General features: G+C 40.0%; 1 long non-coding RNA gene across 1 annotated transcript; it reads right to left on the bottom strand.

Annotated features, from left to right (window-relative positions):
- Positions 1-503: 503 nt before the first annotated feature.
- LOC119860645 lies at positions 504-25786 on the bottom strand. Its single transcript, XR_005294590.2, has 3 exons — positions 25735-25786; positions 16115-16220; positions 504-638 (listed from the first exon to the last, which is right to left on the bottom strand). It is a non-coding gene; the product is annotated as an uncharacterized LOC119860645 (long non-coding RNA).
- Positions 25787-26102: the final 316 nt, after the last annotated feature.

Consider the following 26102-nt stretch of genomic DNA (forward strand, 5'->3'; position numbering starts at 1 on the left):
AAGTACAAGTAGGGCATCTACAGAAGTATCAGTCACAGCTATTTTGCTCAGAAAACATTCAAATGTGTTTAGTCTCTCATTCTAGAGAATGAATGTGGGTATACCTGATGTTTTCTAGGCACCCAGCTCTAAAGAGAGACTGTCCCATACAAATGCCATTTAACCAAAAAGAGTAAATCAACAACAGGACTACAATTTAAATCTTCAGACTTCTGAAGCGAGTCCTCTGTCACTGATTTGTGCTCAAACTATAAGAAACTGGAAGAAAACAATAAGCAGGACAACAAGGTAAACTTGCTGCACCTGAAATTGGAGGGAACTTACAACATTAGAGAGCCCAGTATTTCAAGGGAACAGAGAGCTGCAATTTGAAATGAACAGACCAAATACAATCTGTAACCCTCAGTACTGCCAACTGTAAACATTCAAAAGTCATGATTTTGGATGGTATGACTCATGAGATGAATTCACATATCACAAGATTTTAAAACAATAAGTTCTATGCTCTTTTTACTTGCCTTCTGCTTTTTGAGGAATTAGGGTTCGTGTTTTAAACTTTACTCTGCAGCCATGAAGGGTAGGAACTTCTTTCCGTCTTAAAATGAAAGATGAGTCTCACAATCACTTGACTCCAAGAGCTTTAGGAAAAACATAAAACATGGTGAGACTTCATAAAATCACAAGCATTGGTGATACCGAACCCTGGTTTTACACTGTATTTTTCCCCTGCTTTCAAATATTTTTATTGTTGACGCACAAACAATAATTAATCAAATACCAGAATAAAGGGATAAAGCACCCTTAATCAAGTTCCAGACACAATTTCAAGTAATCTGATTTAGCCCGGTGCAAGAGCATGATCAGGACTAATTGCACAGTTATCACAGGAATCATCCTGACTGTAGGTTTGTAACAGTGTTTTGTAAATTCTCCTGTTGGTTTGGATTCGGATCTCGCTTGCACCAGTGTAAGGCAGAGTCAAGATAAAAGTGGTGGAAAAAAGATATAATTGTGGCCCCATATGTTTGCCCTGAAAGTATTTGTTTACATTCTCTGTGGATGTTTAAACAAACATTAAGAAAAATCCCTTTAATGGGAAGTTAATGACATTGAAATGTGGGAAAGCATGTGTTACTTTGAGATAGCTTAGTGCAGGCCTCTGAGGTGAATCTTATTTTGCAGTAGCAAATGCTATGGTTTGTTGTATTTTATTAAGAAAGCCAAATTCAATTATAAACAACATTTATAAAATAAAAGTCTGTTAGTGAAGTGAGGCTTTGGATGCTGTACAGTATTTCTAATTTAAGTAAAAAGAAAAGGAGTACTTGTGGCACCTTAGAGTAGTATCATACAATTCCCTTTATTAATTTACTGAAGTTATTTCTTTTTCCAAGGACTAATATTTCATCCAAAATTGTCCTTAAACTTAGAAATATGTTTAGAAGGAACACAATAGATATGTTTATAGATCCTTGTGGGTGAGTACAATATCTTAAGCACTGATATATTGTATAGCAGCTGTTTTTAAGGCCCTGACATAGCAAAGAACTTAAGCATGAATTTCACTATGACTGGGTCCCATTAAACACATACTTAAAAGATCTGATCTAATGCCCATTGAAGCCAATGAGATGCTTTCCACTGACTTCAATGGGTGTTGGATCTAGTCCCAAATGCTTTGCAGGGTCAAACCGAAAGTAGCTGCACTTCAAAATATGAGAATATAAATGAATTGCACTGAACCACTCCCTTTGGGTTTTTAGAGCTGTTTTATGACGCTCCCAGAAAAACAAGAATTTAAATTTTGTACTATAAAGTAACTATTTGGAAATCCAGTGAAGAAATTCAGAACACACCTGTGGTTTGTCAACTGGTTTCTTGAGAAACACCACACATAGAAAATTGATTAATGAGACTTCACAGAGCCTTGCTTTCTCTGAGTGTTCAGAAAATTTACCAGACATATGTTGGTTTTCAGAAAATGAATTGGGGGGGGGGGGGGAGGTAAGATGCAATTAAAGGCCAAATCCTAAAGACCTTACTACTCAAAGCCCTGTTGACCCAATCAAAAAAGATTCCAGTTTCCTACTTTCTGTGCAGAAAGGCTGGGGAGGGTCTCACACACCACCAAAGTACTGTTGCCCCCCATTGGGTCCCTGTTCCATACAGGAAAAGGAGTGAGGATGGAGGGAGATGTGAATGGTCCAGATGTCATGAAATGCCATGCTATGACTTCAATTATATTATTCTGGGTTTACAATGGTGTAAGTGATATCACAATCTAGCCAATTTACTGGAAGCCTCAGGAAAGGTGAGGTAGTCTTCCTGTGACTACTTCATATTTGCAAACCAGAACTTCAGAAATCTATAGTAGTTTTGATCTAATAAATAAAAATTAGATTTTTTTAAGACTCCATTTTTACCTTAAAATCAGAGATTTACAAGCTGCCACTCACAGGCACACCGAACCAAATAGACAGTTGAGTTTCCCTACATTTTTCATTTTTTATTAGATTTTTGTGGCAATTTATGTCAACATTTTATTGATTTTAATGGAAATTATTGAAAGTTATTGAATTTTTGAATTATTCAAAAAATTATTATAATTAAGTTATTGAACTTTCAATAAGAATGTATACAAATTAATTTTTTGATAAAGATTCAATTTTGAGCCCTGTGAAATGAAAACACCAAAAACAACAACAAAAACTGGATTTTTTTAAGTTAATTTCCACCCTCTCCAGCCTACTTGCATGCAGTAGCCTTAAAAACTAATTATCTCTAAATTCGTTACAATCAAGTCTGTCTCATCACTGCCACAAAGGACAGTACAGTATCTAATGCAAATGACACTTCACCTCTAATTAAGTTTAATAAAACCTCATGGGATACAAAGCAACTGAACACCGGAATGTTTTTGTATATATGTGTCGTTATACAAAACAATTCCACCAAATTCTTGTTTCCAGAAGTTGTAGTCAACAATGTAAATACTATTATTTAAATCTTTCATTTTCATAATCAGTAGTTAATTATACAGTAGGGCCTGAACTCACTCAGGTTGAGTTTGCATTGATGGAATGCCATTGATTTCTGCAGAGTTACTTCTAATTTAAACCACTGCAAGTGAGAGCAAAAGCAGGCTGACTATACCTAAACTAAGGACAGGTCTACACTATTGCTTCAGTTGATCTAACTTACATTGCTCAGGGGTGTGAAAGACATCCCCTCAAGTGATGCAAGTTACAGTGATCCAAGTGCTGTCCACACTGGCACTATGTCAGCGGGAGATGCTCTCACTGACATAGCTTCGACCTCTCGTAGAGGTGGAGTAATTATACCAATGGGAGAGCATGCTGCTCTCCCATCATCTTAGAGCGTCTTCACCAGACATGCTACAGTGGCACAGCTACATCTATGCTGATGTAGCGCTTTTAATGTAGACTTGCCCTAAGGTGTCATGTTAAAGTGTACCTGGTCTTCATTTGGACAGAGATTTAAAGATGCATTGTTAAGGTGTGCTAAATTGAGTTAAAGGCCAGAGATTTGGTTTAAGCCATAAATCTCAATCTCCCTCCCACTCAGAGGCACCTCTGCCACAGAAAACCCTGAAAAGGAGGAGAGAGAGAGTCAATTGGGCAAACTTCATATGTTTCAAATCACATATTCCCATGTCATTATTCTCTTAGTGGAAAGGAGCTAGTGTCAGCCTGGAGGAGAACAAGGCCTCCTAAGCACACACAAACTGAGGATCCCCAAGAAATCCTAGACCCAACACTTGGGGTGGCATGTCATCCCATCAGCTGACTGCTCAGGGTCGGTCTTCCTCCCAAGCAGGATGGCAGGCTCACTGGCTGTGCTGCTATTGGGTAGCCAGCCAATGCTGTGCATTAGCCCCACTCTGAGGAAGGTATGAACCACAGAGAATGGGACTTTCCCCTGGACAGACTGGTGATTTTGGAGGAGAAAATGACTGCTAGAGCAACTGTACCCTACCTCATTGTGTGTGCAGAGGGATTTTAACCCTCTCAGGAAGATAGGCCATTCACTACTTGCTGGACCGATTTGTCTGGTATTTCCACTAAGTGGATCCTTAAGCATTGCAGAGAGAAATGGATGGTATGGCTCTATCTAAAATAGAGTAGCTTCTTATTTCTCCAGGTATTTTACAATTAGGGTGACCATACATCCTGTTTTGGACAGGACAGTCCCTTTTTTAAGCCCTGTCCCGGCTGTTCCGACTTTTTTTTTTTTTTTTTTTTGCGCAAAACTAGGCATTTGTCCCATTTGCTCTTGCCAACTGATTATCAATTGACAAAAGCAAAGGACAAATGTTCAGTTTTGTGAGAAAATTTGGGCGCTACCCCTAACGGAACATGGAGGAACGTACAGGAGGGGACGCCAGCCCTACGTGGGGGAGGGGGGAGCAGCTTGGGCCGGGTGTGTGTGCGTTGAGCAGCACAGACTGGTCCCGTGTGGGCGGGGTGAGTGGATCAGGCCAGCTCTGTGGGCAAGTGGGGGGGGTCCCAGGCTAGCCCCACCTGGTGTCCCATTTTCCCTTTTGGGAAATATGGTCACCCTATTTATAAGGAACTTTCAGTGAACTCAATCTGGTAAAAAATTCAATCTACAAATTGGCCAGGTGTTGAGACTAGAATTCAATCCACCAATTACAATTCTATGTTGTATTAATAAATCTCTTAAGAAAAATCCAGCTGGAAACCTTTGATCAGCTCATATATGCTAGATGAAAAGGATGCGTCATGCCCACATTTAATTTTTCCATAGATATACTGGCCTGAACCTTCATGACAATGTCACGTGAATAGATAATGTGCCAACTGATGTGTTTTATTTAAAATCAATACCTATTGCACATAGAAGTATCAATCAAGAAGTATTATTATTGTGATGAGGGCCGATATGGAATCGGGAGATATGGGTTCTACTTGTGGCTCCAACACAGACTGCTTGTATGATCTTAAGCAAGTCACAATCTCTTTGTGACTCCATTTCTCCATCTTTAAAATGGGGCTGAAAATACTTTCCTATCCAATAGGGCTGTTTCAAGGATTCATTTATTAATGTCTGTGCAGCATTTGGATGCTACAGTGAGGCATTTCCAGGCCACTTCTATTAAACTCCCATCACACTGTCCACATTTTTCTAATGGAAATGTGCCAAGAACCAGTGAATTCTTCATGTGAAAATCCTAGACTATCACTTCATAACTAAGTGCTGTAAGACTCAATGCCTATATAAACTACAGTTCAAATTCTAGACATAAGCAAATAAAGGAAAAAATCCAGATTAATTTGAATTTAAAAGTGAACTGTGATTAAATTCTCTGTAAACCTTACATTCAGGCACTCTTCATTGGCATGTATGTGTGAAGAGTTAATGCTCAAATATTCAACAAGTAAATTTTCAAGTGTATATTTGTATACATGCATCAGACTCTGCTGATGAGTTGCCCAATCAGGAAACAAAAAGAACACATCATCACCTATTTAACAAACCTTAGATCATCTGCTCCTTGGAGCAGGGAACCTAAGTGTTTGGAAAGTTATCAGAGTGAGCCATACCACAGATATATAATAAATGGTAATAATCTACATAGCATGGATTGTGAATAGTATATTTGATTGCAAGTCCTATGAATGTTCCCTAAACTAGCATGCTGTGATGAGGTGTTCACCCCACACTAGCACTGAAGGGGTTAAAGTGACAAGAGACCCTAACTGAGAATGAAGCTCACCTAGGCAGAAACAAGAGCAGAAGACAGAGGGCATGGGAGCAATGTGAGCCTGCAGACACACACATGGATACAAGGGGGAGAATAGGAGCCTGCGAAGGCAGTATAGGCAGTGCAGGGCAGGAGCAGTAAAGACAGAGTACAGACCTGATCTGCAAGTTCGAGGGTTCTAGGACTCTGGAGTAAAGGAAGAGCCTGGATTCCCCTACCAGCCACTGTGGGAGTAGTACAGTCAGTGCAGTGAATATGGAAACTGCCTGAGTCTTTAGGGAAAGAGACTTTGACACTATCCCAGAAGGGGAGGACAATTGTGACTTGGCTGGAGGACTAAGCCACAAAAGAGAAGCAATGCAGCTCCTAAAAAGAAAAGGAGTACTTGTGGCACCTTAGAGACTAACAAATTTATTTGAGCATAAGCTTTTGTGAGCTACAGCTCACTTCATCGGATGCATTTGGTGGAAAATACAGAGGGGAGATTCATATTCTCTGTGGTGTGTATATCAAACAATGGGTTTTATCATACACACTGTAAGGAGAAAGAAAAGGAAAGACTGACAGAGCCAGAAGAGTACCCAGAAGTCATCTACTACAGGACAGGACCAACAAAGAAAATAACAGAACGCCACTAGTCATCACCTTCAGCCCCCAACTAAAACCTCTCCAACGCATCATCAAGGATCTACAACCCATCCTGAAGGACGACCCATCCCTCTCACAGATCTTGGGAGATAGACCAGTCCTTGCTTACAGACAGCCCCACAATCTGAAGCAAATACTCACCAGCAACCACACACCACACAACAGAACCACTAACCCAGGAACCTCTCCTTGCAACAAAGCCCGTTGCCAACTCTGTCCACATATCTATTCAGGGGATACCATCATAGGGCCTAATCACATCAGCCACACTATCAGAGGCTCCTTCACCTGCGCATCTACCAATGTGATATATGCCATCATGTGCCAGCAATGCCCCTCTGCCATGTACATTGGCCAAACTGGACAGTCTCTACGTAAAAGAATGAATGGACACAAATCAGACGTCAAGAATTATAACATTCAAAAACCAGTTGGAGAACACTTCAATCTCTCTGGTCACTCGATCACAGACCTAAGAGTGGCTATCCTTCAACAAAAAAGCTTCAAAAACAGACTCCAACGAGAGACTGCTGAATTGGAATTAATTTGCAAACTGGATACAATTAACTTAGGCTTGAATAGAGACTGGGAATGGATGAGTCATTACACAAAGTAAAACTATTTCCCCATGGTATTTCTCCCCCCCCACCATTCCTCAGATATTCTTGTTAACTGCTGGCAATAGCCTACCTTGCTTGTCACCATGAAAGGTTTTCCTCCTTTCCCCCCGCCCTGCTGCTGGTGATGGCTCATCTTAAGTGATCATTCTCCTTACAGTGTGTATGATAAAACCCATTGTTTCACGTTCTCTGTGGTGTGTATATCAATCTCCCCTCTGTATTTTCCACCAAATGCATCCGATGAAGTGAGCTGTAGCTCACGAAAGCTTATGCTCAAATAAATTTGTTAGTCTAAGGTGCCACAAGTACTCCTTTTCTTGTTGCGAATACAGACTAACACGGCTGCTACTCTGAAATGCAGCTCCTGACTAACGAGAGAGGGGCCACAAAGTGAATGACTGAGGCAACAAGCAGATGGAGCATGGACAGTGGAGAGCTAATTCCCCAGAGGAGCCAGCAGGAGGCACCGCTGAGCACAGAGTAGCTGACCACATTACACCTGCCTATTAGGAATGGATGTTGATGTCTTGGCTACCATGCACTATATGAATGTTTGACAGTCGTGGACATTTTATGCTAGCCAGGGAAAGCAGACATGAAAGGTCAGTTATAATATTACATCAAAAGCTCTATATAACATGAATACCTACAGTACAGTGACAAAGAAACTTTGGTCTCTGTCTGTCTATTTTTATATCTCACACATCACTGTGGTATCTGAGAGCCACTATCATATTTATTTTGAGTGTCAATGACTGAGGTCAACGTAACTTAAAATTAACTGTTTATGACCAATAACTCATATTGTAAACTCTTCCTAGAATGAAAGGTCTTCCTCAGGTCAGAGGCTGTGTGTGCACTTTACTAGAATAAAACTAAACTAAACAGAAAATAATAATTAGCTGCTGATTCTGCTTTTAGGGGCCCAAGCTGATAACCAGTGTCTCAATCTAACCAATCACTACTACTGGTGAGTTCTATAAAGCTTTTATCACAGAAGGATAATTTTTTCTTGTCAAAATTGGCATCAATTATGTTAATTAAATTTGAAGAGTTCATTAGCTAAATGGTAATTGCGGTAACATGCATTAAAGAAATTATGCTATACAAAACTTGCTTTCAAGAAAATCACTTTCCCCTTTTCAGATAACCTTCAAAGCAGCTTGCAAAGAATAGTAAGAAAAGCAAGATTTCAGAAATCATTTTTTTTATGAACTGTTAATTTATTCAATACCGGTTTTCTTTCCTCATTTGTATTTTTAATTTTACATTGTCCAGAACTTCTAAGCTACACTCTTTCCCAAAAATTGTTTTGTGCAATGCATTTGTCATACTCATCAATTTTTGGACAGACTGATTTGGATACACAGTGATCACTACTAAACAATTAGTTATTACTGTTATTTCCTGTCTGTAGCATGGGAGAAACACACTGTGTGATAACCGCCAGCAAGTGATGATTTTTTAATGGTAACCATTTTACTGTGCTTTACAATGCAACTTTCCTACAAGTAATGCTGCAACTATATTAAACCTAAGTGCTCATTTCTCCTTTTGTTTGAACTAGTGCAGATCAGGAGTAATGACACTGAAGTCACAGTGGTTATGGTGATGTAATAGTTGGGAGAGAGGAGAGGAGGCCCTAGATATTGTTATGGCAGGGTTCACCAGTTAAGCCGTTACACGCTGTCTTCGAGTTCTTTCTTGACATGCAAAACAATTGTTATTTGTGTCACAGTAGTGGCTAGGAACCTCAGTCACGGACCAGGATCCAATTGTGCTAGGCACTTGTTGATTTTCTGGGTTTCTTCTGCTGTAAACTGTCCAACTAAATTAAACTCTGGGGCAAATTGTTCCGGTATTGGGGTTAAATTCCTGAAAGAAGGGATTGTACCACTTCCTGTCTGTGATCACCTCTATTGCAGGACTGGCGAATGTGTGTAAATAAAACAAGAATATCTCGACTCCACAACACATTACTATCATAACCCCCTTGACTTCAGTGGCATAACTCCTTATTTTGCCTCACATGGGAAACTGAACTGCAAGGCATTAGACATCTGCTACTGCTCAGCAGAGAAAATATATATCCAGTAGCTTAAAAAAAAAAATCCTGTTGCTTTCCTGGTTGCTCCACAGTAAGGGTAGGCAATTGCTTATATTGTGTATCTCTATACTGTCTGCACAAATCCAAAGAGTGGTACCTACTAGTCCAAAATGCCAAGAGAAGACAAATGACAACGGAAAAGCTATATGACATCATTTGACTATCATTAATTATGTCCTTGGGGGGAAGAGGGGAGTTTTGCTCATGAAAGTGTTGGACTGACAACCCTGGGCAGATGATGTACTATTTAAAAAAAAAAAAAAAAAAAAAAGGACTTACTTCCAGTGAAGGATCTTGTGTCCCTTGTGTGTGTTTTCTGTGAATATTCTGGCAAACAAGTTTGCTGGCAGGAATATTGGCTTTCACAGTGTAGGTTTCAGAATGTTAGCAGAAAGTGCTGAATACTAACACTGCAAAGCTGATTCTAAACAATTTTCTCATTCAATCAGGGAATAAAAACCTACCCCATTACATACATATCTGATCAAAACATTTCAAACTGTTTATATCCTATTCCCAGACCCACAGGACCCTCAGTAGGGTGGATTGTGACTGCTGACTCATATGGGTGTATCAGCGTAGAGGAGACAAAAGACCCCTTTTCCTTAGCCTCTTCCCCCCTGCAATTTCCAGAGCCTGATTAAATTCAGCTACCATTGCAGCTCCGTCTTCAATCACTGGGCTGCATAGAAGATATTTCTGGCTACATAGGCCGAGTCCTTTGTTATTTGACATGCCAACATCCTGCTGCTGATTCATATTTAGACAGCATTATGCATGTGGTGCTGGAATTGAATTCTCTCCTCTGTCATCCCATATTGATGTTGTTGAATGCTTATGAGACCATATTTAATCAGCTCCAACTAGTCATTTTAGGTAAGGAATTCTGGTCCCTCTGAGCAGATTTTTTTTAAAATGTAATTTATAGTTCAGGTAGCCAACCAACAGTGACTAATTCTGTGATGCTTTGAAACCCAAGATGTCAGAAAGGAACAAATATTTTAATTTCCTGTATGTTTCTAACATGTTGGAAGAGCACCTGTACCAAGCTAGGCTTCTGTAGTTCAGTGACCTTTTGCACTTCATTTTGGTTGACCTCACACTAACAAACACCTCAGTGAAATCTGCATCTGGAAGTTCTGTGTGTGGAAAGTTTTAGCATCACAAGTTGATGGTCCCAGGTTAAAGTAAAATATCACAAATCAGCAAATTAGAAGAGGATAAAGGTGAGTGGATAGTGTGATAGAAAACTAGCTCAAGGGAAATACTTGAACTGTAAAATGCTCCTTGCATTAAGCAAGTAAATCAGAAGAAATTATTAGAAAATTGCTCCCGTTATCAGTCTCTTGCATTCATAATTTACAGGCAATGGTGAATGAAAACATGCCTGGTGATATTTATAGATTGTAGTTCTGCAGAGTGGTTGATTCATTTGCCCATACCACTCTAGTTGTGTAACTACTAAATGGGCCAAATCCTGAAAATGAGCCCCTGCAAACCTCAATGAAGTTAATGGGAAATCCAGGCTCTCAGCATGACTCAGAATTTGGACCAATAATGAATACTTAGAGTAAGACAGACAGTCATAGCACTTACTCAGCTGCGTGTGGGAATAACTCCCTCTTGCTCTGCTCTGCCCTACTGAGATTTTGACTCCAGCCATAGCATAGAAGGCAGGACAGAAGGGGATAAACTGTGACTGAGTCAGTGCAGGAGGAATTGTGATTCTGAGTCACCATTAGTTCCTGGTTTGCTGCTGCAGCTTTGCAGCTATGAGTGGCCCCTTATTCAGGACAGAATGTGAGGTACTGCAGAATCTCATTTGATATACTCGCCTACCTTTGCTTCTTAGCTCTAAGCATTACAGCACACGTGCTAAGGTCAGTGAACTAACTATTACACACAAATGAAATAGCAAGGATGATGGCCAAATTGTGCCCTTGGATGTCTGTGCAGAGCTCCATTATCGTTAATGGGAGTCAAGCACATCCAAGGCCAGGATTTGTCCCTAAATCTGTCCTGATTTACACACACTGTGTAACCCCACCAAAGGAAAAGTTTGCCACTGGGGCTCAATCCCAAAGATCTTATTCCCTATTAATTTCTGCTGATCAAGAAAGTTCTGTGAAATCTTAACCTATAGAAAGAGAAGGACAGAGAATGAATGGCAGGATCTGGGCCATGGGTAACTTACCCTCTTAAAAAAAAATTCTGCTACAACTTCGAGAGTTTGTTTACATATGACAGACACAAAGAAGTCTGATGAGCATGGGTATGTTTCTATTTTGTTACATCCATTTTATGCAAAGGTAATGCCACTGAAATCAATTGAGTTCAGCTGGAGTAAAAGAATAAAGGAATGGAGAATCAAGCCCTATGGGTATGTCTACACAGAGATGGTAATGTGCACTATGGAGTCGTGATTTCTAACATGCACTAACATGTTGTGCATCAATTGGTCCATGTACAACCTGCTGGTGCACAAGCAAAGTTCCATAGTGCACTTTAACGTGGTACTGTTTCAAACATAAGTCACACCCCCATAGTGGGCACTGCCACTCTGTGTAGACAAGCCCAAGCCCTGTGTGTTTATGGCTAAATATTTAGTTGGTGTGAGGGAGAACTTTTCTTATAATACTCTCATCCAAAAGATGCAATTTCCCATAGGCATCAATATGCTACAAAAAGTTAACATACTCCTTGTTGGTACCTCCATTAAGCATGGATTTAATTTTTATCTAACTAGACACTTCAAGAAAATATGGCACTAGACATTGGTCATATAAGGACTTACAGTGTCAGCCATTAACATCACTATATTTTTGTTGAAATTTTTCAGATCCTCTCCTGATTGTAGCCAGTAAATGTAACAGTGTCACTTTATCCTTAAAGAAAACCACACAATAGAATCCATAGGATGTGAAGTACATGTTATAATTGCCCAGCGTACAAGCTATGTAGGACACAAGGATGCAAGTGTTACAAGTAATGGCCTCCATAAACAGCAGAGGTAGAAAAATAGTCCTCATGTAATAAATAAAATGTAAATTTAATTAAAGATCTAAGACACTAAGAAAAACATTGAACATAAGAAAAAAGAAATTTAAGGATAGATGTGCCTGTGATTGGAACTTCTGGATACTACGATCACTGAAAGCATTAAGTGTCTCTACCTAGCTTTCTACATTTTATAAATTTGCAGGTTCCATACTGTGCTTAATGGGATAACTAAGCTTTGAAAACTTGTGCATAGTGTGTTGGCAGAACAGGTGTATTAATGGCATTCCTGCTCTTTGGTTCAATTCCTTAACACAAATATGAGTACCCACATAACGATAAAATTGATTTTATAGCTGCCACTTTATATAGTTTCCAATTACTAAGTGTCATGTACTCAAGGTTAATTAATTTATGAGTTTCAGCATGCAATAAATGAGGCTTTTCTTCTCAAGCCCAGGTGTGGTCATAATTATAAAGCAGTTAATGGCCTACGCTTTGGCCCATAAAGATGACACCTTGACAAGCTTCATGGAAACAGATTCTGGATACAAGCCTCTTTTCAAAACTATTTTGGATTTACTGTGCATCAGGTGCCATTTACAGTTTGATTTTGATTAAATTCAACATCAATCAGATGAGGCACGTCTGTCTAAGCAAGCTGAATTTTATAGATTAAAAACAGATTTTTTTCGACTTGGTTAATCAATCATGTTTATTATGGTAATTAAATATGCACATGTGGGGTTATGTTCTAATGGTGCTGAAAAGGGAATTATGTGCAAGGAGCCTGATCCTGCTCTCACTGAGGTAGAGGGCAAAACTCCCACTCTTTTCAGTGGGACCAGGAGATAGCCAAAAGTGAGAATATACATGTACAAGGCAAAGTATGTTTGATTAATTGTATTTTTTTTCCTGAGGCTTTTATGGCATCCAGATAGCTGAGTATGTTTAAGCAGTGTAACAAAGGAATTAATTTTCTGGTGTATCCTACAAGGCTAATCATTTTGACTTGTGACACTAATAGTGTTATCTTGCTGATGTGGCTACAATAAATACAGCCTTTTCTTCTTACTCAAAAAGCACATGTAGACATACTATATCCCGGGCGGATTGGCTGCGACCCACACCCAGATGCCATGTTCCTAAAGTACAGGACACAGAAGACAAGACACCGCCTCCTTTCCCTCCTCCTCTTTCAGCTCTACAAATGAGTAGTGTTTGGCAGTGCTGGTGTGCTTCCAAACAGCAGGGGTGGGGTTGTCTGGCTGTCTTAATGCTGGGTAAGCTTATGGTCCTCCAGCTTTGTCTCTTTGCTGCTTGCCACCTCCTCTTTGAGGAGCTGATGCCCCATGTTATATTTTTGCTATGGATTATGAAGCAGCCCAGATCATATCCCATAACTGATTGTGCAGTACTCATATACTGCACCAAATTCTGGCACAGCAAACAGGATGCAGCATGGAACCATCAGAGGGAGTAAAGGAAGGCTGCCTAGTAAATGGTTTGTACAAGTATTGCTGTCTGGTTGGGCATAATTAAAGACTGGATGCAGCCAGCGAAAATACAGGCAATTTCCCAGCGAAGCCGAGCACCCCAGACCAACCAGCCCCTGACTAACTTGCTCCAAAAATGCTACACTAAGTCATTCATTTTAATTCAGAACTCAAGTTGCACTGTAGCAGTTCCTTCTTAAAGGTCTGCAGCCATTACGCTTCAGGTACAACCACACATATATGAATATATTATACTAAATAAAGTTACCATGTTGTATCAGATCTCAGATGCAAAGCAAGTCAGGTTTGGTCAGTACTTGGATCGGAGACCTTCATGGAAAACATGTGTTGGTGGTACTCATCCTTCTAGCATGTGCATGGTGGCAGTGTATTGCTAGAGCCTTTGAATTTTGGCTAGAATATAAAACCAAGATCCTGATCAGAGCTGTGATGTTTTTCCCCAGGAAAAGGGGGTGGTGAATAGCTGGGGGGAAAGTCCATGAATACCTGAGTGTTGCTATTTTTTCCCCTTTCAGACATGAGATTTATTATGAATCAATAGTTGCTGCTGTCACATAATATAATCAACCAAAAATCTTTCCACCATTCAGAATATTTGGCAAGAAAAAAAGGCAACTAATGTATTAAAGATACTGACAGGCAGGGAGCGAAGCAAGGTTTATTTAATAACCACCAGGGCTTGGGAAAAGGGCACTTTAAGTCTCTTGGCTTGAAGCACCGCAAAGAACATTTTTCAATATTGTCAAATACAATGTTGTCAAATACAACCCAGTGAAAATTAATCTTAATACATTAAAGAGCAAGTTAGATCCTAGTGCAAGATAACTTGACCTTCCTAGTTTGGAAAGGACTGCTCCAGGCCAACATCTAAACTGGCACTCATCTCCCCAAGGAGTGTGGGGAAAGAACAGACTGGACAGGGCTCCTTCCTTCAAAGGGCATAGGAGAGGTCACGTTCCCCTGTACTTCCAGAGGCACTATGTCTGGATAGGGATAATGAACCCAAGAGCTCCTTTTGGGGTGGTCTGACTCTGTACCGCCTCTACCTGGGTCTTAAAGCCTCCATGTAGCTTTATTATACAATGATTATTACTAAATTTTAAAACAAATGCTTAATTAGAAACTAATTTAAAGACCTGATCCAAAGCTCCTGGACCCCAATGGGAGTCTTTCCACTGACTTCAAGGGGCTTTAGACCAGGCCCTAATTCATCACTTATGTCCACAGCGATTCTGTACTGTGGAAAGATTCATATTGAAAAGGAAACAGTGATCGCCATCCAAGTTCCCTCTAAACTGCGTGGCAGATTAAAAGAGGCTGCGCAGGAGCGCAGTGGGGAGAGGAGTCTCTTCCCCAGCCCCGGGCTGACGCAGCGGGGAGAGAGGCACCTCTCCCCCCAGACCCGGGCTTCTGCAGCAAGAAAGGGCTGGGGAGAGTCCTCTCTCCCTGGGGCAGCCTGCAGCCAAAACCTCTCATCCCTGGCCCCACCTTAGAGCCCCTAGCTCCAGCCACAGCCTTCATGCCCCCACACATACCAACCCTCTGCCGTAGCCCTGAGCCCACTCCCACACCCCAAACCCCTCATTCCCGGCCCCACCCCAGAGCTTGCACCCCCAACCAGAGCCCTTAGCCCCCCTTCCCCCTACACTAACCTTCTGCCCCAGCCCTGAGCCGCTTCCCACACACCAAACCCCTTGGCCCCACCCCCACCACCTCCATATTGGTGCACATAACAAAATTCATTCTGCATATGGATATAAAAAATTCGAGGGAACATTGATCACATTAAGGGTAAGAGGAAACAATACTCTAGATCACAAGTTTCCAGTCTGTAGTTCCCATACCACTAGTTGTATATGCACTTTATGTTCCAGCAATTCACTTCACGTTCCAGCAATTCACTTCACAACCATTTTTGAAGATGGTGGTAAAGGATCCAATAAAGTTTGGCATAAAACTTTAAAGACATAAGATAAAGTGGTATTTTCATTGCTAAAACCTGAAGAATTGAGTCTCATTAAGATTCAAGGAACACGTTTTTCAGTTTGTGCTCAAGGGAGACTTGTCTATTCTTAGAAGTGGAAGGAACTTTACTGTCACAACAAGTAACAAAGGAGCTAAAAAAAGCTGAGGATGACTTCATTTGGATTTTACTTACACATGGTGTTTATCTCATAAAAGCATTCGGTCTCCTCTGACAACCTGTAGGCGTGACTTTCAAAAGGTGCACATTATATGCAGGTTAAAAAAAAAAATCACTTAAATAATCAAAGTATTTGGAATTCAGAAAACTGGTATTTAATTGAAGACATTGATAAAATCCCACATCAACAGATTTTACATTCTGCTGCAAATGGGATTTTAATTATTCTACAAATTTGCACATTCAGAAAAGTTCATGTCCTTTTGAAACAGAAAAAGGACACTGAATATAAACCAAGAATTCTAAGACACAAAACAGACATTCTTCGTAAATTACCTTTGATTGATCTTTATCTGGGGGCATCCAGGGAAGAAGAGGAGAATTGGACAGCAATTTCAACCAATGTTATATTCTCTCCTCTCTGCAGCTGCACAGTCTAAATCTGCAAGAGTTGGGAAAACAATATCTTAAAAACTGGGCTTTGCACAAAATTAGAGCAAATATTAAAGTAGAACCTCAGTTACGAGCACCTTGGGAATGGAGGTTGTTTGCAACTCTGAAATGTTTGTAACTCTGAACAAAACCTTATGGCTGTCCTTTCAAAAGTTTACAACTGAACATTGACTTAAATGTAGCTTTGAAACTTTACTATGCAGAAAAAATTCTGCTTTTTTAAGTAGTAGGTTATGTTGAACACAGTACTGTACTGTATTTGGTTTTTTGTTTTGATCTCTGCTGCCAGATTGTGTACTTTTGGTTCCAAATGACATGTAGGGTCAGTTCATAACTCTGGTGTTTAACTTTGAGGTTCCACTGTACATGCATTGATTAGATGAATGCAATATGGAAGCTGTACAAACACTACTGTTCCCACTGATGAAGACCAATTATACTCAGCCTCTAATTCCTGAGTGGATTCAAATCTAAATGTGATGTACACCACCAAGCTTTCTTTAACGCATTTAACATGATGCAAGGATAAATACCATCAGCATTGTCTTCAGCATCCTATAAGGATTTGTAACAAGCTATAATTATTCAACTAATTCACCTCTACAAGCAACTACTCTTTCAAATATCGTATCAGAGGGTATATGAGTACTTCCCAGTGCCAAAGGAGTATCTCAGGGCTTTGAAAACTAATATCATCATACAGTTACATTACTAAGAGCAAAGCAAACCCAAAACAGAGCATATCTGGAAATGTCCTGTGTCTCTTGCTTGCACTTCTATTTTGCAAAGTTCAAATTTAAATTGATCCTAATGTGTGCCTAGGAAATTCAACATCACAAACCACAACAGCTATTTTATTCCCAACCTGAAAGATACATAATTTAGTCTGAGCAGCAGATTTGTGACAAGCTCATATAATGCATTACATTAAGCAGGTCAGAAATGAAACCTCATTTGGATTTGCAGAAAAGCATGAGGGGTGATCCCATTATTTTTTAAAAACAGACAAGCAATGTCATATGCGCAACTCAAAAACTATGGGCCACAGAACAAGTAGATATAATTCATAGGACAATTTTTTTGAGAGGAAGTCTCTAGACACCATTTTGTTTTCTGCTACTGCACAGATATCTGACTACAATGGCAGTTCCATGAATGTAAGCTAGGACTGCAAATGTAACTGAGTGAAATTCTGTTCCCCATTGAAAACAATGGCAAATCTTCTACTGACTTCGCCAAAGCCAGGATTTAACCCCATACAAGAGAATACCTATATTTCAAGAATCTATTCACTAGTGGACAAACAGCAAATACATTGTTTCAGTGCCCTATATGACAACCTGATATATTGATGTAATGTCACACAACCATATATAGGCAACAACTTAAACAATGCATTGAGTTCCAGGTTTCAGTAGTTTATTAGTGTTTTACAGCTCATTCAATAGTAGATATAGTTTGAACCATCTTCAACAGCAGATTAAACATGTTTATCAATTTCCTCATGATTTTCAACAATATTTAAAGCTCACACTATAACTGGGAGATGAACACCTTTTTAGCACGTAAACCTCCTTGTCAACTGGATTTCAGACACTTAGTGCACTTTACATGCTTATTGTTATACTTCATGGTATTATTATATCTTAACTGGGGAGGAGATTAACATAAGCAGCACTTCAGAAGTGGCCTGTGATTGTCACCCTCAGAGCAACAGTGATTAGAATCTGACAGATTAGCTCTCACTATCAAAGCACGTTGTGATGATTTCTATAAAGGAAATTGTATAAGAACATATCGCACTGCACAGTTTGCTACAAAATAGCCAGTCCATGGGCAAATCTGACAGGAGCTGATGTTTCTAACAGCTGCTGATTGATCTCAGATATGAGAACTAACCATACAGACTCCATAGTGTCATGATCCATGTTAGCCCTAAAACAGAGGAGAAGGGATATAAACTTCCTGGTAATAGAGGTTCATTTAATCCCTTATACAAGAACAACAAGAGCATTTTACATTTTGTAGCCTCTTTCAGATTCCAAAGCTGTGTACAAGCTACATACACACCCAAACCCTGAAAGTAAAGTAAAAAGTAAAGTGCAGACACTGAACTGCAACTGCACACTGCTCAACAGAGGAGGGGAGGGACATTTTAGTTGAGAACACAACGGCAAATTCCTGCTCTCCTGAAAATAGCCAGGAGTTTTTTTAGGGTGGTTTGTGTGATGGTTAAAAGATTACTCTGGCAGCATCTGAGTCCTCAGTTCTCACCTGATCCTAGTACATTTGGTTTAGGTATCAGCATGTTAGAGAGACTATACTAGTTGTGGTGGGTTGATGATCTTCTGGTAACACATGTAGACATCAATACCATAACCACACCTTTGTCACCCTGCCTGGATTACTGAATTAGGTTACATGTGGGACTAAACTTGAAGACCTTATTGAAGCCTCAGGTAGCAGACAATACAGTAACTGAATGCTTGGTTGTGTACCTTGCAGTTCCATGATCTGCACTGGCTTCCAGTTAGTTTCCACAGGCAATTTCAGGTGACAGTGCTGAACTATAAATAATTTGGTTCCCGGCTACATGGGAGACTACTCTTCTTGTGTCATTTCATGGCAGCTGAGCTATTCAAAATTATAGTCTCCTGGATTAGATGGAAAGGGTGATGCAGTAAAAATAATTTATATTTTCAGTGAAGGGGCCCTCGATTCCGGAACTTGTTTTCTCTCTTAGTAGATCAATACGAGACCTTCAGCTAAAGCTTCAGGGCCTGACTGGTCCATCAAGATTTTGAGGAAGAGTAAATTAATGAAAGGTGTAGGGAATGGGGGAGCGTGGTTAATGAAGTTCTGATTGGATATATAAGATTTGTGAATATTAATGTGCCTGTGCCTAGCATAAGGAACTGGACTATTTTAAACATTATATAAATAACCAGTTTTTTTTGTTGTGCACCATGATTTAGCTATCAGTACCACTCGTGGGATTGTAGAGCAATGAAAATGGAACTCGAACTGTTGTGGTCAACATGTATTTGCCTTTAGAACTACGGTAAAAATAACTGTGCGCTCTCCTGTTCTTGCTGTTATGGATAGGCCCTGAGTTTCTGTAGCAACTGTGAATCATGTGCAATGGCAAATTCCTGACCAGTGGGAATGCAAACAGTGCACAGTGCAGTGCAGACTACTCTATACTGCTCACAAACCATATTTGATATAACCAGCAAAAGCTAAGCAAATCTAAGAAGGTTCAAAAGCATCACCAGGCCCAAACTATAAAAGAAGTTTAAAGTTTTGGTGTATCTAACGCTTTCTTCTTGTCTGGCTTGCAGGTCCCATTAGCTCCCTCTTCATGACATATGGGAAGCGTTGCCAGCCTCACGCTCGGAGACAAGCTGTGATGACTGCTGGCAGCACTGTTTTTAGATTTCCAGAATAAACCAACCCAAGAGAGGCTGGAAAACAACTCTCAAAATAGCAGTATTGACAGAACACTCCATCTAGTCAATAACCCTGGCAGTCAGTGACGGTATGCTGAGCAAACAAGTACTCGTATTGATTTACAGCGAGGTAGATCCACCCTTGCAAATGCCTTGATGGATTCTCGCTGCTCTCACTGACTCATACCCTGCTGCTTGGAGCTGGAAGAAACATCCTTGATTAGCCAGTTTTCACTCTTTTCATGGTGAGCATGCAGCAGCTTAATTCAATGTTACTCTCAACTAACACTACTATCCATAGGCTTGGCAACTCCAGCTACTAATTGAACAAGATCCCTTAACTGAGTAGCTTCTGAAACAAGGACAAGCTTTTTTTCCTAAGCTAACAATTTCTAGAACCACCACAGATGGGTAGTTTACCCCATCTATGAATGAAAGCCAGATGTGTGTGGGAAAGAAAACAACTGCCATACCTGCTGGTTAGTGCATATACTCTAATAAATATGTCATTATGACTGGAATGGCCACACTACTGTAAAAACAATCCCAGCTGGGTGTATGTGCAGTTATTTGGACAAACTGGCAACACTAAGTACAGGTAGATACAGAGCTGCAGGGAACATGGCTAAAATAAATATCTGCAGGCCTGCAAAATGTGGACAATCTAGCATGAAGGTTGTACCATACGCAGAAGAATTCACAGAAGCTTAACTAAAGAGAATATTGTGCATACAGATTTCCAATAAGCCCACCTTACAGAGATATGCCAGTAAGTTTAATCAAATACTTTTCTGACTGCTTGCACGACCGTGATACCTAAAGCTGCTAGAATCATTTATAGACATACGTAGGAGGAATTCTTTTTTGTAATGCTACATTTCTTATTCTCCCACCAGAAGTCTAGGTTTGCTGTGTAGAAGAGGCCACTGTTACCACTCCCAAACATTCAGCGCCAACTGACCATAAACAAGAACTCTCCTAGGTATTATCCAAATCAATGTTTCAGTAATGACCATAGCATGGATGTACCAGAAAATAAATTAGCTGCCAATAACTTCAAGTTACAGAACAATATAATTTTGCCCTAGTTTCCTCTGAGCTCCACATGGTGGATCTCAGCTGTATGTAGAACTCCCAATGAATTTTGTTGCTATAGTAATACCACCCAACAGCTTAGGAAAAGAAATGAAGAACACCATATCCAATTATAACTACAATGTTTTCTGCATTTTCTTGGAGATTTCCGTAGCTCCTCATTTTTTTCCCTATTTCATGTCATTTAAACATTTCAGTCAAATTCAAGACAATCATGATGAATCAAAAAACATGATTTAATCAGTGTTAAGAAATTCTCTCACATGTCAACTATTATGCATTATTTGTATTGCAGGAGTGCTTAGGGACTCCAGTCAAGGACCAGGACTGCACGGTGCTAGGCACTCCACAAACACCTAACAAAAAGATGGTCCCTGCTCTAAAAAACACTAAAGAATATTCTGCTGAAAGCTTTATGTTTTGATTATCCTTTGCCTGCTTTTCACAATAGAAGTCAAAGACAATCCCAAATATTACACCCTTCTTCTCATAACTGGAGTTATGTAGAAAGTACAGTGAAATTACAACACTGGTTTGCACTCTTGGGCTTCTTTCACTTTGCCATTTCCTGTATAGCTTTGTTAGTCCTGTAGTTGGCAGTACAGAAAACGTTTTAAGTCTGAGAAATCCTAAAAGAAAGGCATTCTCCCTGTTTTGCTAATAATGTCTTTGTATTTCTAAAAGCATGACAAGAAATAGTAACTGATGTTTTATCTCTGACCAGGATTATTTTAATTGGCAAAAGCTGGCACAAACGTAACAGTGAGACCCATCAAGATTTCCAAATCTTTGACAAAACGACATGTGAGAAACACTGTAAAAATCTCCCATTGCCTTGCTAGCGAAGTCCAATATTCCTGCTTATGAACAAAATATAAACTTTGGATTAAATGAATCTTTGAGCGCCAAGCAGACTGGTGTATGTATACAATATAAAAATGCTACACTGGCCAAAATGTTTATTTCAAGATTACTATAATGTTTGAACACTAGTAGAATTTACAAGACTAACCACTATTTATAAACCGAGTTTGAGAGCAGACAAGAACCATTTTACAAAATGAAATCTGTTTTGAGAAAGTATTCAACTTCATGCAACACCTGCCTAGTCCCTTCTGAGTTCTTAGCCTCTAACTTGCTCTCCAAGCAAGTAAAGGATGTTTTTGATCTACCACAGATGGCCAATGTCCCAACTGGGGGAAATGGCCTACTGCTAAGGAACAAACTCAGTCGTGACGTACAGAGGCGCAAAATCTAATGAAATCAATGCTTCAGCCTAAGATTCTCAAATTCTCCTCCTCACTAACTCTTTCTCTGACCTAGTCAATGTCACATCGATTTGACTTTACTTTCACTAAATTGGGTTAGCACTGCCATGGCAACTATTTAAAACCTGTGATTCAGGCTGCAAAAAGTCACGAGAAATCTTAAATCATAAGATTTTTAAACATGAGAATGGCCATACTGGGTTAGACCAATGGTTCATCTAGCCCAGTATCCTCTCTAACAGTGGCCAATGGCAGATGCTTCAAAAGGGAATGAATAGAACAGAACAGGACAATCAAGTGACCCATCCCCTGTAGTTCAATCCCAGCATCCGACAGTCAGAGCCTTAGGGACACCCAGAGCATGGAGTAGCATCCGTGACCATCTTGGCTGATAGCCATTGATAGGTCTAACCTCCATGAAAATAATCTAATCATATGAACTCCAGGAGCTGGAGTTTTAAGAAAAAACACCAAATATCACGAGACTTGTGATAAAATCCTATCATTGGAACCATAGTTAGTCCAATGTCTTCTTCCTCTTTGTCTTTTAATTCTTCAGAACACTAAGATCCCTCAAATCCTCAGGCCCAAATATACAGCATGTTAACCCCAGGGTGAAAATCCATATGTAATCCATGCCTGCTTGGTGGCACTCTGTCCCCATCTAGTGGCGGCTATGCCAGCTAGAGATTGATGAGACTGCTACAGCCTTGGCTAAGAGACATGCATCTTTTGGCTCATTAATTAATCTCCAGAGATCTCAGGTTTGATCCCAGCCACTGCCGCCAACCAAGGTCTGTTGGCGTCGCACATATACTGATACCTACAGCGTTGTGCTTTCCCTAGCTCTTTACAAACTTGCTCTCCTAAAGTTTTGTAACTGTTCCTACATCACATTCATCTGAAGAACCAATTTATTAACTCATCGCCATAGTTACTAGCATCTCATAGTGCCGATTCTGGACTACTGACTCCTAGCTCCATCCCAACTCTTGCTCTTTTTCTTCTATCCCTTTTGCCAGTGAGTGCCATGAAGAGTTTGTTTTCAAAAACAAAACCAGAAAGAGGCATGTTTCATCCACCTTTTACACACCTACAAAAAGGCACAGTCTCCCAACATCTTTGGCAAAGACATCCCCAGTCTTATTACATCTATGAGTGAAAGCAAATCCTCTGCAAAGCTGCTACAAACTTCTTTAGCAATCACCATTCTTTTCAACTTCTGAACCCCCTTGAATTTTTCCTTCCTGCTTTCATCAAATCCCTTTTGGAGAAAGTTGTGGGGGAGGTCACTTGAACCTTCTTATCATGTGCTACGTATTAGTCTGATCACCAACATGAGCTTTTTTTTTTTTGAGAGGGCACTAACAAAATTTGGGGTACAAGATGAAAATTGCTACAACAACTTCCACAAAGCTTATCAAGTGTGCTGCTGGTAATAAAGCCATACTTTGAGCTTAAACAGAATTTTACAAACTAATGGTAATTAATCCTCCCAAATCCCATTAAGTAATTTCCATACCAATTTTATAGACAGGAAAACTGAGACAGCTCTTTAAAGACTTAACCCTGGTCAAAAAGCAGCCGCAGATGAGGGATTAGAACTCCAAAGTGTTCTGGGCTCCCTTCCTCATGATTTGGAGGACTGAATATAAGGCCTCTCAATCTCTATTAATATTCATAATTGAACAACCATGATAGGATACTGGGCTAGATGGACCTTTGGTTCTGACCTATCTTCCAACAGTCGCCAGTGCCAGGTGCCCCAGAGGGAATGAACAGAACAGATAATCAAGTGATGAATTCCCTGTCCCTCATTCTCAGCTTCTAGCAAACAGAAGCTAGGGACACCATCTCAGCCCACTCTGGCTAATATCCATTGATGGACCTATGCTCCATGAATTTATCTAGTTCTTTTTTGAACCTTGTTTAGTCTTCAGCTTAGCACATGCAACATTATAGCCACAAAACCCTAGGACAAGTCAATGACAGCTTTATCTTTTTCATTTGGCAAATTAGCTCAGTTTATTAGTGTAACTGAACAGTCTCTGAAGGATGCCATTCTACATCCTTTGACAGCCATCTTAACCTCTATCTACTGAGAAAGTCAAATCGAACTACTGAATTTTTTTGTCATTATAGCCCACTCTAAATCATTACTTTAGTTTCTGTAACATAATTTAACCCCTGAACAGCTTCTATATTGAATGAAACATCAGCAGTCCACCAGGTGCCATGGACTAATAGCGGAGAAAGAGTTAATTTTTCTTGCCTTCATCTATTCTGTTTCCTGCAAGACATTTCTCTCACTAATCTGTTATCAGTGAAGTTATTGCCCACTTTTTGTTTTGTTTTCTTTTTGCTGCAGGACATGACCTGCATGCACATGTGCACATGCAACCAAACCCTTTGTTGGGGGATCTTTATACCCCATGATTTCTGACCCAATAGACTCTTATTCAAACTTGCATTTTTTCTATTTCAGGGGTTTTCAAACTGGGGGTCAAGACCCCACAGGGGGTCACAAGGTTATTATATGGGGGGTTGTGAGTTGTCAGCCTGCATCCCAAACCCTCCTTTGCATCTAGCATTTATAATGGTGTTAAATATATAAAAAAAAGTGTTCTTAATTTATAAGGGGGAGGGGGTCGCACTCAGATGCTTGATATGCAAAGGGGGTCACCAGTACAAAAGTTTGAGAACCACTGTTCTATTTCTTTTAACAAGCTGTGGAGCAATCTGCTTTCAAGTTAATATCAATACAGTTTGACAAGTGCAACTTTTGTCCACACACAGATTGCTAATATCAACAAGGCGCCACAAATTACTCATGAATAATCTCACAGAACAACAATTTACAGAAATGTGGTGAATAATTCTGAGTAATGAAACCAAGCAATAAAATCACAGTCTTTTGTGGATAATTTGTGAATCAACAGGAGGCAAAAATCATTTATTTAAAATATTTGTTATGAATTATTCATCCACCTCATCTCCATTCACCTTTTTAATAATGTCTTCAAGAAAAAAATAAATGTGATAAAAGATAAAACTGGCAAATGCTTAAATCTTCAGATCTTTTCCCTATATTAGAAAAAAAGATTAGGAATAAAAAACACATTCCAAGATAGATCCTTTACTTATCTCTCTTTTGGGGCAATCAAATATTCTCCACACACTAGCTTTTTCTGACTCCTTATAGATTATTCTTCTCTTTCTTCAAGGGACTTCAGCAGTCACTTCAAGCTTTTTTGAACTTTGCCTAATTTAAATATTTCTCCTGTGACAAAGTCCCAAGTCTGTATTGGTGTGTCCCGTGCTTCTGGGCGGTTTCAGTGGCTTCAGAAACTCAGTAAGGCCCCAACGTGACCTCCCTTTCTCAGTGTAGCAGCAAGAGTTACAGCCTATTGAGTTACTTTCATCACCAGCCAGTATGGAAGATGGGAAAGGGGAATACCCCACAGTCTGTTGCTTCGTAGAGCTCAGTAGGCACAGTTCAGCCTCCTGCCTCCTTTCTCCAGGGGATCTCTGGGGGAGGGAGGGAGGAAACCCAGGCCCCTCCATTACTCTGGGTTCCAGCCCAGGGACTCTAATGGTAGCAGCTGTTGGTGGCTTTCCCTTCACCACTGACACCACTTTGATTCCCTGGACCACTTCCCCCATGGTCCCCTTTTCCTCACTACACCCTTACCTCAGGATTCAGCAATACTTCCTCTCCTCCAGATCCTTTCACCTCAGCCTCTAGGAGGGCACTAGAAGGAGAGCTTTTAAACAGTATAAGTGGGACCTTGATTGGTTCCAGCTGTGTCCATTAGCCTAACAGCCCTAACTGGTTAATTGGCATCAGGTGTCTTAATTGGCCTGGCGTAGCCTTTGTTTGGCTATCCAGGGAACAGGTGCCTACTCATTCTGAAGGCTGATATACCTGCCTTCCAGCACTCTTTTATATTCTTCTGGTCTGAATCTGTCACACTCCATATATAAAGATTTAATAATTATGAGGAGGTATTAAAAAAGATCTTTGATTGGAACTCAATTATTCAGTCAGAAAGCCATGAT

The sequence above is a fragment of the Dermochelys coriacea genome, chromosome 8 (assembly GCF_009764565.3).
Source record: "Dermochelys coriacea isolate rDerCor1 chromosome 8, rDerCor1.pri.v4, whole genome shotgun sequence".
NCBI classification, from domain to species: Eukaryota; Metazoa; Chordata; order Testudines; family Dermochelyidae; genus Dermochelys; species Dermochelys coriacea.